The following is a 20643-nucleotide window of genomic DNA, read 5'->3' on the forward strand; positions in this document are numbered from 1 at the left end:
CCATCCGATCCCACCCATTCCCATCCCAGGAATCCCATCTCATCACATCCCACGGATCCCATAACATCCCAGGGATCCCATCCCATCCCACCCCATCCCAGGGATCCCATCCCAGGGATTCCATCCCATCCCAGTGATCCCATCCCATACGAGGGACCACATTCCAGGGATCCCATCCCAGGGATCCCATCCCATCCCAATGATCCCATCCCATCCCAACATATCCCATCCCATCCTCTCCCATCCCAGGGATCCTATCCCATCCCAAGTAACCCATCCCATGGATCCCATCCCAGGGAGGCCATCCCATCCCAGGGATCACATCACATCCCAGGGATCCCATCACATCCCAGGGATCCCATCCCATCCCATCCCATCCCAGGGATCCCATCCCAGGGATTCCATCCCATCCCAGGGATCCCATCCCAACAAATCCCATCACAGGGATCCCATCCCATCCCATTACAGGGATCCCATCCCATCCCATCTCATCCCATCCCATCTCAACCCATCCCATCCGAGGGATCACATCCCATCCCACGGATCCCATCCCATCCCATTCCAGGCATCCCATCCGATCCCATCCAAGGGATCCCATCCCATCCCATCCCATCCCATCCCATCCCATCCCATCCCATCCCATCCCATTCCAGCGATCCCATCCCATCCCATCCCAGGGATACCATCCCATCCCATCCCATCCCAACCCATCCCAGGGATCCCATCCCATGGAACCCATCCCAACCCAGGGATCCCATCCCATTCCAACCCATCCCATCCCATCCCAGGGATCCCATCCCAGAGATTCCATCCCATCCCAGGGATGCCATCCCAGGGATTCGATCCCAACCCAGGGATCCCATCCTATCCCAGGGATCCCTTCCCAGGCATTCCATCCCATCCCAGGGATCCCATCCCATCCCAGGGATCACATTCCAGGGATCCCATCCCAGGGATCCCATCCCATCCCAGGGATCCCATCCCATCCCATCCCATCCCATCCCATCCCATCCCAGGGATCCCATACCAGGGATCCCATCCCATTCCCGGGTCCCCATCCCAGGGATTCCATCCCATCCCAACCCATCCCAACCCATCCCATCCCATGGATACCATCCGATCCCTGAGATCCCATCCCAGGGATCCCATCCCATCCCAGGGATCCCATCCCATCCTACCCCATCCCATCCTATCCCATCGCATCCCATCTCATCCCATCCCATCCTAGGGATCCCATACCAGGTATCCCATCCCATCCCAGGGATCCCATTCCGTACCATCCCAGGGATCCCATTCCATCCCATCCCATCCCATCCCATCCCATGGATCCCATCCCATCCCAACCCATTGTAGCCAATCCCATCCCATCCCACCCCATCCCATCCAATCCCATCCCATCCCACCCCATCCCATCCCATCCCATCCCATCCCATCCCATCCCATCCCAGGGACACCATCCCAGGGATACCATACCATCCCAACCCATCCCATCCAATCCCATCCCATCCCATCCCAGCGATCCCATCCCATCCCAGGGATCCCATCCCATACGAGCTATCACAATCCAGGGATCCCATCCCTGGGATCCCATCTCATCCCATCCCAGGGATCCAATCCCATCCCATCTCATCCCAGGGATCCCATAACATCCCATCCCAGTGTTCCCAACCCATCGCAACCCATGCCATCCCATCCAATCCCATCCCATCCCAGGGATCGCATCCCATCTCAGGGATCACATTCCAGGGATCCCATCCCAGGGATCCCATCCCATCCCAGGGATCCCATCCCATCCCATCCCATCCCTGGGATCCCATACCAGGGATCCCATCCCCTGGTCCCCATCCCAGGGATTCCATCCCATCCCAACCCATCCCATCCCATGGATACCATCCGATCCCAGAGATCCCATCCCAGGGATCCCATCCCATCCCAGGGATCCCATCCCATCCTACCCCATCCCATCCCATCCCATCCCATCCTATCCCATCGCATCCCATCCCATCCTATCCCATCGCATCCCATCCCATCCCATCCTAGGGATCCCATACCAGGTATCCCATCCCATCCCAGGGATCCCATTCCGTACCATCCCAGGGATCCCATTCCATCCCATCCCATCCCATCGATCCCATCCCAACCCAGTGTAGCCAATCCCATCCCATCCCACCCCATCCCATCCAATCCCATCCCATCCCACCCCATCCCATGCCATCCCATCCCATCCCATCCCATCCCATCCCATCCCATCCCATCCCATCCCAGGGACACCATCCCAGGGATACCATACCATCCCAACCTATCCCATCCCATCCCATCCCATCCCATCCCATCCCATCCCATCCAATCCCAGGGATCCCATCGCATCCCATCCCATCTCACCCCATCCCATCCCAGGGATCACATCCCATCCCACGGATCCCATCCCATCCCATCCCAGGCATCCCATCCGATCCCATCCCAGGGATCCCATCCCATACCATCCCATCCCATCGCAGGGATCCCATCCCATCCCATCCCATCCCGTCCCATCCCATCCCATCCCATCCCATCCCAGGGATCCCATCCCATGGAACCCATCCCAACCCAGGGATCCCATCCCATCCCATCCCAGGGATCCCATCCAATCCCAGGGATCCCATCCCATCCCATCCCATCTCAACCCATCCCATCCCAGGGATCACATCCCATCCCACGAATCCCATCCCATCCCATCCCAGGCATCCCATCCGATCCCATCCAAGGGATCCCATCCCATCCCATCCCATCCCATCCCATCCCAGGGATCCCATCCCATCCCATCCCACGGATCCCATCCCATCCCATCCCAGGGATCCCATCCCATCCCATCCCAGGGATCCCATCCCATCCCATCCCATCCCATCCCATCCCATCCAAACCCATCCCAGGGATCCCATCCCATGGAACCCATCCCAACCCAGGGATCCCATCCCATTCCAACCCATCCCATCCCATCCCAGGGATCCCATCCCAGAGATTCTATCCCATCCCAGGGATGCCATCCCAGGGATTCGATCCCAACCCAGGGATCCCATCCTATCCCAGGGATCCCATCCCAGGGATTCCATCCCATCCCAGGGATCCCATCCCATCCCAGGGATCACATTCCAGGGATCCCATCCCAGGGATCCCATCCCATCCCAGGGATCCCATCCCATCCCAGGGATCCCATCCCATCCCAGGGATCCCATTCCATCCTACCCCATCCCATCCCACCCCATCCCATCCCATCCTATCCCATCGCATCCCATCCCATCCCATCCCATCCTAGGGATCCCATACCAGGTATCCCATCCCATCCCAGGGATCCCATCCCATCCCATCCCAGGGATGCCATACCAGGGATCCCATCCCATCCCCGGGTCCCCATCCCAGGGATTCCACCCCATCCCAACCCATCCCAACCCATCCCATACCATGGATACCATCCGATCCACGAGATCCCATCCCAGGGATCCCATCCCATCCCAGGGATCCCATTCCATCCTACCCCATCCCATCCCACCCCATCCCATCCCATCCTATCCCTTCGCATCCCATCCCATCCCATCCCATCCTAGGGATCCCATACCAGGGATTCCATCCCATCCCAGGGATCCCATTCCGTACCATCCCATCGATCCCATCCCATCCCAACCCATTGTAGCCAATCCCATCCCATCCCACCCCATCCCATCCAATCCCATCCCATCCCACCCCATCCCATCCCATCCCATCCCATCCCATCCCATCCCATCCCATCCCAGGGACACCATCCCAGGGATACCATACCATCCCAACCCATCCCATCCAATCCCATCCCATCCCATCCCAACCCATCCCATCCAATCCCATCCCACCCGATCCCAGGTCTCCCATCCCATCCCATCCCATCCCATCCCATCCCATCCCATCCCAGGGATCCCATCCCATCCCATCCCATCCCATCCCATCCCATCCCATCCCATCCCAGGGATCCCATCCCATCCCATTCCAACCCATCCCATCCCATCCCAGGGATCCCATCCCAGAGATTCCATCCCATCCTAGGGATGCCATCCCAGGGATTCGATCCCAACCCAGGGATCCCATCCTATCCCAGGGATCTCATCCCAGGGATTCCATCCCATCCCATGGATCCCATCCCATCCCAGGGATCACATTCCAGGGATCCCATACCAGGGATCCCATCCCATCCCAGGGATCCCATCCCATCCCATCCCATCCCAGGGATCCCATCCCAGGGATCCCATCCCATCCCCTGGTCCCCATCCCAGGGATTCCATCCCATCCCAACGGATCCCATCCCATGGATACCATCCGATCCCAGAGATCCCATCCCAGGGATCCCATCCCATCCCAGGGATCCCATCCCATCCTACCCCATCCCATCCCATCCTATCCCATCGCATCCCATCCCATCCTATCCCATCGCATCCCATCCCATCCCATCCCATCCCATCCCATCCCATCCTAGGGATCCCATACCAGGTATCCCATCCCATCCCAGGGATCCCATCCCATCCTATCCCATCCCATCCCATCCCATCCCATCCCATCCCATCCAATCCCAGGGATCCCATCCCATCACATCTCACCCCATCCCATCCCAGGGATCACATCCCGTCCCACGGATCCCATCCCATCCCATCCTAGGCATCCCATCCGATCCCATCCCAGGGGTCCCATCCCATCCCATCCCATCCCATCGCAGGGATCCCATCCCATCCCATCCCATCCCATCACATCCCATCCCAGCGATCTCGTCCCAGGGATTCCATCCCGTCCCAGTGATCCCATCCCATCCCACCCATTCCCATCCCAGGAATCCCATCCCATCACATCCCACGGATCCCATAACATCCCAGGGATCCCATCCTATCCCATCCCATCCCAGGGATCCCATCCCAGGGATTCCATCCCATCCCAGTGATCCCATCCCATACGAGGGATCACATTCCAGGGATCCCATCCCAGGGATCCCATCCCATCCCAACATATCCCATCCCATCCCAACATATCCCATCCCATCCTCTCCCATCCCAGGGATCCTATCCCATCCCAAGTAACCCATCCCATGGATCCCATCCCAGGGAGGCCATCCCATCCCAGGGATCCCAACCCATCCCAGGGATCCCATCCCATCCCAGGGATCCCATCCCATCCCAGCTATCCCATCCCAGGGATTCCATCCCATCCCAGGGATCCCATTTCATCTGTTCCCATCCCAGGAATCCCATCCCATCCCATCCCATCCCAGGGATTCCATCCCATCCCAGGGATCCCATTTCATCTGTTCCCATCCCAGGGATCCCATCCTATCCCATCCCATCCCAGGGATCCCATCCCAGGGATTCCATCCCATCCCAGTGATCCCATCCCATACGAGGGATCACATTCCAGGGATCCCATCCCAGGGATCCCATCCCATCCCAATGATCCCATCCCATCCCAACATATCCCATCCCATCCTCTCCCATCCCAGGGATCCTATCCCATCCCAAGTAACCCATCCCATGGATCCCATCCCAGGGAGGCCATCCCATCCCAGGCATCCCAACCCATCCCAGGGATCCCATCCCATCCCATCCCATCCCATCCCATCCCAGGGATTCCATCCCATCCCATCCCAGGGATCCCATCCCATCCCAACCCATCCCATCCCATCCCACCCCATCACATTCCATCCTATCCCAGGGATCCAATCCCATCCCAACCCATCCCATCCCATGGATCCCATCCCATCCCAGGGATCCCATCCCATCCCATACCATCCCAGGGATCGCATCCCATCCCAACCAATCCCATCCCACCCGATCCCATCCCATTCCATCCCATCCCATCCCATCCCAGGGATCCCATCGCATGGAACCCATCCCAACCCAGGGATCCCATCCCATTCCAACCCATCCCATCCCATCCCAGGGATCCCATCCCAGAGATTCCATCCCATCCCAGGGATGCCATCCCAGGGATTCGATCCCAACCCAGGGATCCCATCCTATCCCAGGGATCCCATCCCAGGGATTCCATCCCATCCCAGGGATCCCATCCCATCCCATCCCATCCCAGGGATCCCATCCCAGGGATCCCACCCCATCCCCTGGTCCCCATCCCAGGGATTCCATCCCATCCCAACGCATCCCATCCCATGGATACCATCCGATCCCAGAGATCCCATCCCAGGGATCCCATCCCATCCCTGGGATGCCATCCCATCCTACCCCATCCCATCCCATCCTATCCCATCGCATCCCATCCCATCCCATCCCATCCTAGGGATCCCATACCAGGTATCCCATCCCATCCCAGGGATCCCATTCCGTACCATCCCAGGGATCCCATTCCATCCCATCCCATCCCATCGATCCCATCTCATCCCAACCCAGTGTAGCCAATCCCATCCCATCCCACCCCATGCCATGCAATCCCATCCCATCCCACCCCATCCCATGCCATCCCATCACATCCCATCCCATCCCATCCCATCCCATCCCAGGGACACCATCCCAGGGATACCATACCATCCCAACCAATCCCATCCAATCCCATCCCATCCCATCCCAACCCATCCCATCCCATCCCATCCAATCCCAGGGATCCCATCCCATCCCATCTCAGCCCATCCCATCCCAGGCATCCCATCCGATCCCATCCCAGGGATCCCATCCCATACCATCCCATCCCGTCGCAGGGATCCCATCCCATCCCATCACATCCCATCCCTGCGATCTCGTCCCAGGGATTCCATCCCATCCCAGTGATCCCATCCCATCCCACCCATTCCCATCCCAGGAATCCCATCCCATCACATCCCACGGATCCCATAACATCCCAGGGATCCCATCCCATCCCATCCCATCCCAGGGATCCCATCCCAGGGATTCCATCCCATCCCAGTGATCCCATCCCATACGAGGGATCACATTCCAGGGATCCCATCCCAGGGATCCCATCCCATCCCAGGGATCCCATCCCATCCCAACATATCCCATCCCATCCTCTCCCATCCCAGGGATCCTGTCCCATCCCAAGTAACCCATCCCATGGATGCCATCCCAGGGAGGCCATCCCATCCCAGGGATCCCAACCCATCCCAGGGATCCCATCCCATCCCAGGGATCCCATCCCATCCCATCCCATCCTAGGGATCCCATACCAGGTATCCCATCCCATCCCAGCGATCCCATTCCGTACCATCCCAGGGATCCCATTCCATCCCATCCCATCCCATCGATCCCATCCCATCCCAACCCAGTGTAGCCAATCCCATCCCACCCCATCCCATCCCATCCCACCCCATCCCATCCCATCCCATCCCATCCCATCCCATCCCATCCCATCCCATCCCATCCCAGGGACACCATCCCATGGATACCATACCATCCCAACCCATCCCATCCAATCCCATCCCATCCCATCCCATCCCATCCCAACCCATCCCATCCCATCCCATCCCATCCCATCCCATCCCATCCAATCCCAGGGATCCCATCCCATCCCATCTCACCCCATCCCATCCCAGGGATCACATCCCATCCCACGGATCCCATCCCATCCCATCCCAGGCATCCCATCCCATCCCAACATATCCCATCCCATCCCATCCCATCCCTTCCCATCCCATCCCATCCCACGGACACCAACCCATGGATACCATACCATGCCAACCCATCCCATCCAATCCCATCCCATCCCATCCCATCCCATCCCATCCCAACACATCCCATCCCATCCCATCCAATCCCAGGGATCCCATCCCATCCCATCTCACCCCATCTCATCCCAGGGATCACATCCCATCCCACGGATCCCATCCCATCCCAGGCATCCCATCCGATCCCATCCCAGGGATCCCATCCCATACCATCCCATCCCATCGCAGGGATCCCATCCCATCCCATCACATCCCATCACATCCCATCCCAGCGATCTCGTCCCACGGATCCCATAACATCCCAGGGATCCCATCCCATCCCATCCCAGGGATCCCATCCCAGGGATTCCATCCCATCCCAGTGATCCCATCCCATACGAGGGATCACATTCCAGGGATCCCATCCCAGGGATCCCATCCCATCCCAACATATCCCATCCCATCCTCTCCCATCCCATGGATCCCATCCCAGGGAGGCCATCCCATCCCAGGGATCCCAACCCATCCCAGGGATCCCATCCCAGGGATCCCATCCCATCCCATCCCATTCCATCCCATCCCAGGGATTCCATCCCATCCCAGGGATCCCATTTCAACTGTTCCCATCCCAGGGATCGCATCCCATCCCATCCCATCCCATCCCAGGGATCCCAACCCATCCCAACCCATCCCATCCCACCCCATCACATTCCATCCTATCCCAGGGATCCAATCCCATCCCAACCCATCCCATCCCAGGGATCCCATCCCATCCCAGGGATCCCATCCCATCCCATCCCATACCATCCCAGGGATCGCATCCCATCCCAACCAATCCCATCCCACCCGATCCCATCCCATTCCATCCCATCCCATCCCATTCCATCCCATCCCATCCCATCCCATCCCATCCCATCCCATCCCATCCCATCCCATCCCATCCCATCCCATCCCATCCCAGGGATCCCATCCCATCCCATCCCAGGGATCCCATCGCATGGAACCCATCCCAACCCAGGGATCCCATCCCATTCCAACCCATCCCATCCCATCCCAGGGATCCCATCCCAGAGATTCCATCCTTTCCCAGGGATCCCATCCCAGGGATTCCATCCCATCCCAGGGATCCCATCCCAGGGATTCGATCCCAAGACAGGGATCCCATCCTATACCAGGGATCCCATCCCAGGGATTCCATCCCATCCCAGGTATCCCATCCCATCCCAGGGATCACATTCCAGGGATCCCATCCCAGGGATCCCATCCCATCCCAGGGATCCCATCCCATCCCATCCCATCCCATCCCATCCCATCCCATCCCAGGGATCCCATCCCAGGGATCCCACCCCATCCCAACGCATCCCATCCCATGGATTCCATCCCATCCCAGTGATCCCATCCCATCCCACCCATTCCCATCCCAGGAATCCCATCCCATCACATCCCACCGATCCCATAACATCCCAGGGATCCCATCCCATCCCATCCCATCCCAGGGATCCCATCCCAGGGATTCCATCCCATCCCAGGGATCCCATCCCAACAAATCCCATCACAGGGATCCCATCCCATCCCATCACAGGGATCCCATCCCATCACAGGGATCCCATCCCATCCAATCCCATCCCATCCCATCCATTCCCATCCCAGGAATCCCATCCCATCCCATTCCAGGGATCCCATCCCATTCCAGGGATCCCATCCCATCCCATGACATCACATCCCATCCCATTCCATCCCATCCCATCCCATCCCATCCCATCCCATCCCATCCCATCCCATCCCAGGGATCCAATCCCATCCCAGGGATAACATCCCAGGGATTCGATCCCAACCCAGGGATCCCATCCTATCCCAGGAATTCCATCCCAGGGATCCCATCCCATCCCATCCGATCCAATCCCAGGGTTCCCATCCCATCCCATCGAATCCCATCCCAACCCATGCCATCCAATCCAATCCCATCCCATCCCATTCCATCCCATCCCATTCCATCCCATCCCATCCCATCCCATCCCATCCCATCCCATCCCATCCCATCCCAGGGGTCCCATCCCAGGGTTCCCATCTCATCCCAGGGATCCAATCACAGATATCCTTTCCCATCCCAACCCATCCCATCCCATCCGATCCCATCCAAGGGATCCCATCCCATCCCAGGGATCCCTCCCATCCCATCCCATCCCATCCCATCCCATTCCATCCCATCCCATCCCAGGGATCCCATCCCAGCGATCCCATCCCATCCCAGGGATCCCATCCCATCCCATACGAGCTATCACAATCCAGGGATCCCATCCCAGGGATCCCATCCCATCCCAGGGATCCAATCCCATCCCATCTCATCCTAGGGATCCCATAACATCCCATCCCAGTGTTCCCAACCCATCCCAACCCATGCCATCCCATCCAATCCCTTCCCATCCCAGGGATCGCATCCCATCTCAGGGATCACATTCCAGGGATCCCATCCCAGGGATCCCATCCCATCCCAGGGATCCCATCCCATCCCATCCCATCCCATCCCAGGGATCCCATACCAGGGATGCCATCCCATCCCCTGGTCCCCATCCCAGGGATTCCATCCCATCCCAACCCATCCCATCCCATGGATACCATCCGATCCCAGAGATCCCATCCCAGGGATCCCATCCCATCCCAGGGATCCCATCCCATCCTACCCCATCCCATCCCATCCCATCCTATCCCATCGCATCCCATCCCATCCTATCCCATCGCATCCCATCCCATCCCATCCCATCCCATCCTAGGGATCCCATACCAGGTATCCCATCCCATCCCAGGGAGCCCATTCCGTACCATCCCAGGGATCCCATTCCATCCCATCCCATCCCATCGATCCCATCCCAACCCAGTGTAGCCAATCCCATCCCATCCCACCCCATCCCATGCCATCCCATCCCATCCCATCCCACCCCATCCCATCCAATCCCATCCCATCCCACCCCATCCCATGCCATCCCATCCCATCCCATCCCAACCCATCCCATCCCATCTCACCCCATCCCATCCCAGGGATCACATCCCATCCCACGGATCCCATCCCATCCCATCCCAGGCATCCCATCCGATCCCATCCCAGGGATCCCATCCCATCCCAGGGATCCCATCCCATCCCATCCCATCCCATCCCATCCCAGGGATCCCATACCAGGGATCCCATCCCATCCCCTGGTCCCCATCCCAGGGATTCCATCCCATCCCAACCCATCCCATCCCATGGATACCATCCGATCCCAGAGATCCCATCCCAGGGATCCCATCCCATCCCAGGGATCCCATCCCATCCCATCCCAGGCATCCCATCCCATCCCATCCTATCCCATCGCATCCCATCCCATCCTATCCCATCGCATCCCATCCCATCCCATCCTAGGGATCCCATACCAGGTATCCCATCCCATCCCAGGGATCCCATTCCATACCATCCCAGGGATCCCATTCCATCCCATCCCATCCCATCGATCCCATCCCAACCCAGTGTAGCCAATCCCATCCCATCCCATCCCACCCCATCCCATCCAATCCCATCCCATCCCACCCCATCCCATACCATCCCATCCCATCCCATCCCATCCCATCCCATCCCATCCCATCCCATCCCATCCCATCCCATCCCAGGGATCCCATCGCATCCCATCCCATCTCACCCCATCCCATCCCAGGGATCAGATCCCATCCCACGGATCCCATCCCATCCCATCCCAGGCATCCCATCCGATCCCATCCCAGGGATCCCATCCCATACCATCCCATCCCATCGCAGGGATCCCATCCCATCCCATCCCATCCCATCCCATCCCATCCCATCCCATACCATCCCATCCCATCCCATCCCATCCCAGGGATCCCATCCCATGGAACCCATCCCAACCCAGGGATCCCATCCCATCCCATACCAGGGATCCCATCCAATCCCAGGGATCCCATCCCATCCCATCCCATCCCATCTCAACCCATCCCATCCCATCCCAGGGATCCCATCCCATGGAACCCATCCCAACCCAGGGATCCCATCCCATCCCATACCAGGGATCCCATCCAATCCCAGGGATCACATCCCATCCCATCCCATCCCAGGCATCCCATCCGATCCCATCCAAGGGATCCCATCCCATCCCATCCCATCCCATCCCATCCCATCCCATCCCATCCCAGGGATCCCATCCCATCCCATCCCACGGATCCCATCCCATCCCATCCCAGGGATCCCATCCAAACCCATCCCAGGGATCCCATCCCATGGAACCCATCCCAACCCAGGGATCCCATCCCATTCCAACCCATCCCATCCCATCCCAGGGATCCCATCCCAGAGATTCCATCCCATCCCATCCCAGGGATGCCATCCCAGGGATTCGATCCCAACCCAGGGATCCCATCCTATCCCAGGGATCCCTTCCCAGGGATTCCATCCCATCCCAGGGATCCCATCCCATCCCAGGGATCACATTCCAGGGATCCCATCCCAGGGATCCCATCCCATCCTAGGGATCCCATCCCATCCCAGGGATCCCATACCAGGGATCCCATCCCATCCCCGGGTCCCCATCCCAGGGATTCCACCCCATCCCAACCCATCCCAACCCATCCCATACCATGGATACCATCCGATCCACGAGATCCCATCCCAGGGATCCCATCCCATCCCAGGGATCCCATTCCATCCTACCCCATCCCATCCCACCCCATCCCATCCCATCCTATCCCATCGCATCCCATCCCATCCCATCCCATCCTAGGGATCCCATACCAGGTATCCCATCCCATCCCAGGGATCCCATCCCATCCCAGGGATCCCATACCAGGGATCCCATCCCATCCCCGGGTCCCCATCCCAGGGATTCCACCCCATCCCAGCCCATCCCAACCCATCCCATACCATGGATACCATCCGATCCACGAGATCCCATACCAGGTATCCCATCCCATCCCAGGGATCCCATTCCATACCATCCCAGGGATCCCATTCCATCCCATCCCATCCCATCGATCCTATCCCATCCCAACCCAGTGTAGCCAATCCCATCCCATCCCACCCCATCCCATCCAATCCCATCCCATCCCACCCCATCCCATCCCATCCCATCCCATCCCATCCCATCCCATCCCATCCCATCCCATCCCATCCCAGGGGCACCATCCCATGGATACCATACCATCCCAACCCATCCCATCCAATCCCATCCCATCCCATCCCATCCGAACCCATCCCATCCCATCCCATCCAATCCCAGGGATCCCATCCCATCCCATCTCACCCCATCCCATCCCAGGGATCACATCCCATCCCACGGATCCCATCCCATCCCATCCCAGGCATCCCATCCGATCCCATCCCAGGGATCCCATCCCATACCATCCCATCCCATCGCAGGGATCCCATCCCATCCCATCCCATCCCATCACATCCCATCCCAGCGATCTCGTCCCAGGGATTCCATCCCGTCCCAGTGATCCCATCCCATCCCACCCATTCCCATCCCAGGAATCCCATCCCATCACATCCCACGGATCCCATAACATCCCAGGGATCCCATCCTATCCCATCCCATCCCAGGGATCCCATCCCAGGGATTCCATCCCATCCCAGTGATCCCATCCCATACGAGGGATCACATTCCAGGGATCCCATCCCAGGGATCCCATCCCATCCCAGGGATCCCATCCCATCCCAACATATCCCATCCCATCCTCTCCCATCCCAGGGATTCTATCCCATCCCAAGTAACCCATCCCATGGATCCCATCCCAGGGAGGCCATCCCATCCCAGGGATCCCAACCCATCCCAGGGATCCCATCCCATCCCAGGGATCCCATCCCATCCCATCCTCTCCCATCCCAGGGATCCTATCCCATCCCAAGTAACCCATCCCATGGATCCCATCCCAGGGAGGCCATCCCATCCCAGGGATCCCAACCCATCCCAGGGATCCCATCCCATCCCATCCCATCCCATCCCAGGGATTCCATCCCATCCCAGGGATCCCATTTCATCTGTTCCCATCCCAGGGATCCCATCCCATCCCATCCCAGGGATCCCATCCCATCCCAACCCATCCCATCCCATCCCACCCCATCACATTCCATCCTATCCCAGGGATCCAATCCCATCCCAACCCATCCCATCCCATGGATCCCATCCCATCCCAGGGATCCCATCCCATCCCATACCATCCCAGGGATCGCATCCCATCCCAACCAATCCCATCCCACCCGATCCCATCCCATTCCATCCCATCCCATCCCATCCCATCCCATCCCAGGGATCCCATCCCATCCCATCCCATCCCAGGGATCCCATCGCATGGAACCCATCCCAACCCAGGGATCCCATCCCATTCCAACCCATCCCATCCCATCCCAGGGATCCCATCCCAGAGATTCCATCCCATCCCAGGGATGCCATCCCAGGGATTCGATCCCAACCCAGGGATCCCATCCTATCCCAGGGATCCCATCCCAGGGATTCCATCCCATCCCAGGGATCCCATCCCATCCCAGGGATCACATTCCAGGGATCCCATCCCAGGGATCCCATCCCATCCCAGGGATCCCATCCCATCCCATCCCATCCCAGTGATCCCATCCCAGGGATTCCATCCCATCCCAGTGATCCCATCCCATACGAGGGATCACATTCCAGGGATCCCATCCCAGGGATCCCATCCCATCCCAGGGATCCCATCCCATCCCAGGGATCCCTTCCCATCCCAGGGATCCAATCCCATCCCATCCCATCCCAGGGATTCCATCCCATCCCAGTGATCCCATCCGATCCCACCCATTCCCATCCCAGGAATCCCATCCGATCACATCCCACGGATCCCATAACATCCCAGGGATCCCATCCCATCCCATCCCATCCCAGGGATCCCATCCCAGGGATTCCATCCCATCCCAGTGATCCCATCCCATACGAGGGATCACATTCCAGGGATCCCATCCCAGGGATCCCATCCCATCCCAATGATCCCATCCCATCCCAACATATCCCATCCCATCCTCTCCCATCCCAGGGATCCTATCCCATCCCAAGTAACCCATCCCATGGATCCCATCCCAGGGAGGCCATCCCATCCCAGGGATCCCAACCCATCCCAGGGATCCCATCCCATCCCATCCCATCCCATCCCATCCCATCCCATCCCATCCCATCCCAGGGATTCCATCCCATCCCAGGGATCCCATTTCATCTGTTCCCATCCCAGGGATCCCATCCCATCCCATCCCAGGGATCCCATCCCATCCCAACCCATCCCATCCCATCCCACCCCATCACATTCCATCCTATCCCAGGGATCCAATCCCATCCCAACCCATCCCATCCCATGGATCCCATCCCATCCCAGGGATCCCATCCCATCCCATACCATCCCAGGGATCGCATCCCATCCCAACCAATCCCATCCCACCCGATCCCATCCCATTCCATCCCATCCCATCCCATCCCATCCCAGGGATCCCATCCCATCCCATCCCATCCCAGGGATCCCATCGCATGGAACCCATCCCAACCCAGGGATCCCATCCCATTCCAACCCATCCCATCCCATCCCAGGGATCCCATCCCAGAGATTCCATCCCATCCCAGGGATGCCATCCCAGGGATTCGATCCCAACCCAGGGATCCCATCCTATCCCAGGGATCCCATCCCAGGGATTCCATCCCATCCCAGGGATCCCATCCCATCCCAGGGATCACATTCCAGGGATCCCATCCCAGGGATCCCATCCCATCCCAGGGATCCCATCCCATCCCATCCCATCCCAGTGATCCCATCCCAGGGATTCCATCCCATCCCAGTGATCCCATCCCATACGAGGGATCACATTCCAGGGATCCCATCCCAGGGATCCCATCCCATCCCAGGGATCCCATCCCATCCCAACATATCCCATCCCATCCTCTCCCATCCCAGGGATCCTATCCCATCCAAAGTAACCCATCCCATGGATCCCATCCCAGGGAGGCCATCCCATCCCAGGGATCCCAACCCATCCCAGGGATCCCATCCCATCCCAGGGATCCCATCCCATCCCAGCTATCCCATCCCAGGGATTCCATCCCATCCCAGGGATCCCATTTCATCTGTTCCCAACCCAGGAATCCCATCCCATCCCATGCCATCCCATCCCAGGGATCCCTTCCCATCCCATGGATCCAATCCCATCCCATCCCATCCCATCACATCCCAGGGATTCCATCCCATCCCAGTGATCCCATCCGATCCCACCCATTCCCATCCCAGGAATCCCATCCCATCACATCCCATCACATCCCAGGGATCCCATCCCATCCCAACATATCCCATCCCATCCTCTCCCATCCCAGGGATCCTATCCCATCCAAAGTAACCCATCCCATGGATCCCATCCCAGGGAGGCCATCCCATCCCAGGGATCCCAAACCATCCCAGGGATCCCATCCCATCCCATCCCATCCCATCCCATCCCATCCCATCCCAGGGATTCCATCCCATCCCAGGGATCCCATTTCATCTGTTCCCATCCCAGGGATCCCAACCCATCCCATCCCAGGGATCCCATCCCATCCCAACCCATCCCATCCCATCCCACCCCATCACATTCCATCCTATCCCAGGGATCCAATCCCATCCCAACCCATCCCATCCCATGGATCCCATCCCATCCCAGGGATCCCATCCCATCCCGTCCCATACCATCCCAGGGATCGCATCCCATCCCAACCAATCCCATCCCACCCGATCCCATCCCATTCCATCCCATCCCATCCCATCCCATCCCATCCCATCCCATCCCATCCCAGGGATCCCATCCCATCCCATCCCATCCCAGGGATCCCATCGCATGGAACCCATCCCAACCCAGGGATCCCATCCCATTCCAACCCATCCCATCCCATCCCAGGGATCCCATCCCAGAGATTCCATCCCATCCCAGGGATGCCATCCCAGGGATTCGATCCCAACCCAGGGATCCCATCATATCCCAGGGATCCCATCCCAGGGATTCCATCCCATACCAGGGATCCCATCCCATCCCAGGGATCACATTCCAGGGATCCCATCCCAGGGATCCCATCCCATCCCAGGGATCCCATCCCATCCCATCCCATCCCAGGGATCCCATCCCAGGGATCCCACCCCATCCCCTGGTCCCCATCCCAGGGATTCCATCCCATCCCAACGCATCCCATCCCATGGATACCATCCGATCCCAGAGATCCCATCCCAGGGATCCCATCCCATCCCAGGGATCCCATCCCATCCTACCCCATCCCATCCCATCCTATCCCATCGCATCCCATCCCATCCCATCCCATCCTAGGGATCCCATACCAGGTATCCCATCCCATCCCAGGGATCCCATTCCGTACCATCCCAGGGATCCCATTCCATCCCATCCCATCCCATCGATCCCATCCCATCCCAACCCAGTGTAGCCAATCCCATCCCATCCCACCCCATCCCATCCAATCCCATCCCATCCCACCCCATCCCATGCCATCCCATCCCATCCCATCCCATCCCATCCCATCCCATCCCATCCCATCCCAGGGACACCATCCCAGGGATACCATACCATCCCAACCAATCCCATCCAATCCCATCCCATCCCATCCCATCCCAACCCATCCCATCCCATCCCATCCCATCCCATCCCATCCCATCCCATCCCATCCCATCCCATCCAATCCCAGGGATCCCATCCCATCCCATCGCACCCCATCCCATCCCAGGGATCACATCCCATCCCACGGATCCCATTCCATCCCATCCCAGGCATCCCATCCGATCCCATCCCAGGGATCCCATCCCATACCATCCCATCCCATCGCAGGGATCCCATCCCATCCCATCCCATCCCATCACATCCCATCCCTGCGATCTCGTCCCAGGGATTCCATCCCATCCCAGTGATCCCATCCCATCCCACCCATTCCCATCCCAGGAATCCCATCCCATCACATCCCACGGATCCCATAACATCCCAGGGATCCCATCCCATCCCATCCCATCCCATCCCATCCCATCCCAGGGATCCCATCCCAGGGATTCCATCCCATCCCAGTGATCCCATCCCATACGAGGGATCACATTCCAGGGATCCCATCCCAGGGATCCCATCCCATCCCAATGATCCCACCCCATCCCAACATATCCCATCCCATCCTCTCCCATCCCAGGGATCCTATCCCATCCCAAGTAACCCATCCCATGGATCCCATCCCAGGGAGGCCATCCCATCCCAGGGAATCCCAACCCATCCCCTGGTCCCCATCCCAGGGATTCCATCCCATCCCAACGCATCCCATCCCATGGATACCATCCGATCCCAGAGATCCCATCCCAGGGATCCCATCCCAGGGATCCCATCCCATCCTACCCCATCCCATCCCATCCTATCCCATCGCATCCCATCCCATCCCATCCCATCCTAGGGATCCCATACCAGGTATCCCATCCCATCCCAGGGATCCCATTCCGTACCATCCCAGGGATCCCATTCCATCCCATCCCATCCCATCGATCCCATCCCATCCCAACCCAGTGTAGCCAATCCCATCCCATCCCACCCCATCCCATCCAATCCCATCCCATCCCACCCCATCCCATCCCATCCCATCCCATCCCATCCCATCCCATCCCATCCCATCCCAGGGACACCATCCCAGGGATACCATACCATCCCAACCAATCCCATCCAATCCCATCCCATCCCATCCCAACCCATCCCATCCCATCCCATCCCATCCCATCCCATCCCATCCCATCCAATCCCAGGGATCCCATCCCATCCCATCGCACCCCATCCCATCCCAGGGATCACATCCCATCCCACGGATCCCATCCCATCCCATCCCAGGCATCCCATACGATCCCATCCCAGGGATCCCATCCCATACCATCCCATCCCATCGCAGGGATCCCATCCCATCCCATCCCATCCCATCACATCCCATCCCTGCGATCTCGTCCCAGGGATTCCATCCCATCCCAGTGATCCCATCCCATCCCACCCATTCCCATCCCAGGGATCCCATCCCATCCCATCCCATCCCATCCCATCCCAGGGATCCCATCCCAGGGATTCCATCCCATCCCAGTGATCCCATCCCATACGAGGGATCACATTCCAGGGATCCCATCCCAGGGATCCCATCCCATCCCAATGATCCCATCCCATCCCAACATATCCCATCCCATCCTCTCCCATCCCAGGGATCCTATCCCATCCCAAGTAACCCATCCCATGGATCCCATCCCAGGGAGGCCATCCCATCCCAGGGAATCCCAACCCATCCCAGGGATCCCATCCCATCCCAGGGATCCCATCCCATCCCAGCTATCCCATCCCAGGGATTCCATCCCATCCCAGGGATCCCATTTCTTCTGTTCCCATCCCAGGGATCCCATCCCATCCCATCCCATCCCATCCCATCCCAGGGATCCCATCCCATCCCAACCCATCCCATCCCACCCCATCACATTCCATCCCATCCCAGGGATCCAATCCCATCCCAACCCATCCCATCCCATGGATCCCATCCCAGGGAGGCCATCCCATCCCAGGGAATCCCAACCCATCCCAGGGATCCCATCCCATCCCAGGGATCCCATCCCATCCCAGCTATCCCATCCCAGGGATTCCATCCCATCCCAGGGATCCCATTTCTTCTGTTCCCATCCCAGGGATCCCATCCCATCCCATCCCATCCCATCCCAGGGATCCAATCCCATCCCATCCCATCCCATCCCAGGGATCGCATCCCATCCCTTCCCATCCCATCCCATCCCATCCCAGGGATACCATCACAGGGATCCCATACCAGGTATCCCATCCCATCCCAGCGATCCCATTCCGTACCATCCCAGGGATCCCATTCCATCCCATCCCATCCCATCGATCCCATCCCATCCCAACCCAGTGTAGCCAATCCCATCCCACCCCATCCCATCCAATCCCATCCCATCCCACCCCATCCCATCCCATCCCATCCCATCCCATCCCATCCCATCCCAGGGACACCATCCCATGGATACCATACCATCCCAGCCCATCCCATCCAATCCCATCCCATCCCATCCCATCCCAACCCATCCCATCCCATCCCATCCCATCCCATCCCATCCCATCCCATCCCATCCAATCCCAGGGATCCCATCCCATCCCATCTCACCCCATCCCATCCCAGGGATCACATCCCATCCCACGGATCCCATCCCATCCCATCCCAGGCATCCCATCCCATCCCAGCATATCCCATCCCATCCCATCCCATCCCATCCCATCCCATCCCATCCCATCCCACGGACACCATCCCATGGATACCATACCATGCCAACCCATCCCATCCAATCCCATCCCATCCCATCCCATCCCAACACATCCCATCCCATCCCATCAAATCCCAGGGATCCCATCCCATCCCATCTCACCCCATCCCATCCCAGGGATCACATCCCATCCCACGGATCCCATCCCATCCCATCTCAGGCATCCCATCCGATCCCATCCCAGGGATCCCATCCCATACCATCCCATCCCATCGCAGGGATCCCATCCCATCCCATCACATCCCATCACATCCCATCCCAGCGATCTCGTCCCAGGGATTCCATCCCGTCCCAGTGATCCCATCCCATCCCACCCATTCCCATCCCAGGAATCCAATCCCATCACATCCCACGGATCCCATAACATCCCAGGGATCCCATCCCATCCCATCCCAGGGATCCCATCCCAGGGATTCCATCCCATCCCAGTGATCCCATCCCATACGAGGGATCACATTCCAGGGATCCCATCCCAGGGATCCCATCCCATCCCAGGGATCCCATCCCATCCCAACATATCCCATCCCATCCTCTCCCATCCCAGGGATCCTATCCCATCCCAAGTAACCCATCCCATGGATCCCATCCCAGGGAGGCCATCCCATCCCAGGGATCCCAACCCATCCCAGGGATCCCATCCCGTCCCAGGGATCCCATCCCAT

The sequence above is a fragment of the Sturnus vulgaris genome, chromosome W (assembly GCF_052056855.1).
Source record: "Sturnus vulgaris isolate bStuVul1 chromosome W, bStuVul1.hap1, whole genome shotgun sequence".
NCBI classification, from domain to species: domain Eukaryota; kingdom Metazoa; phylum Chordata; class Aves; order Passeriformes; family Sturnidae; genus Sturnus; species Sturnus vulgaris.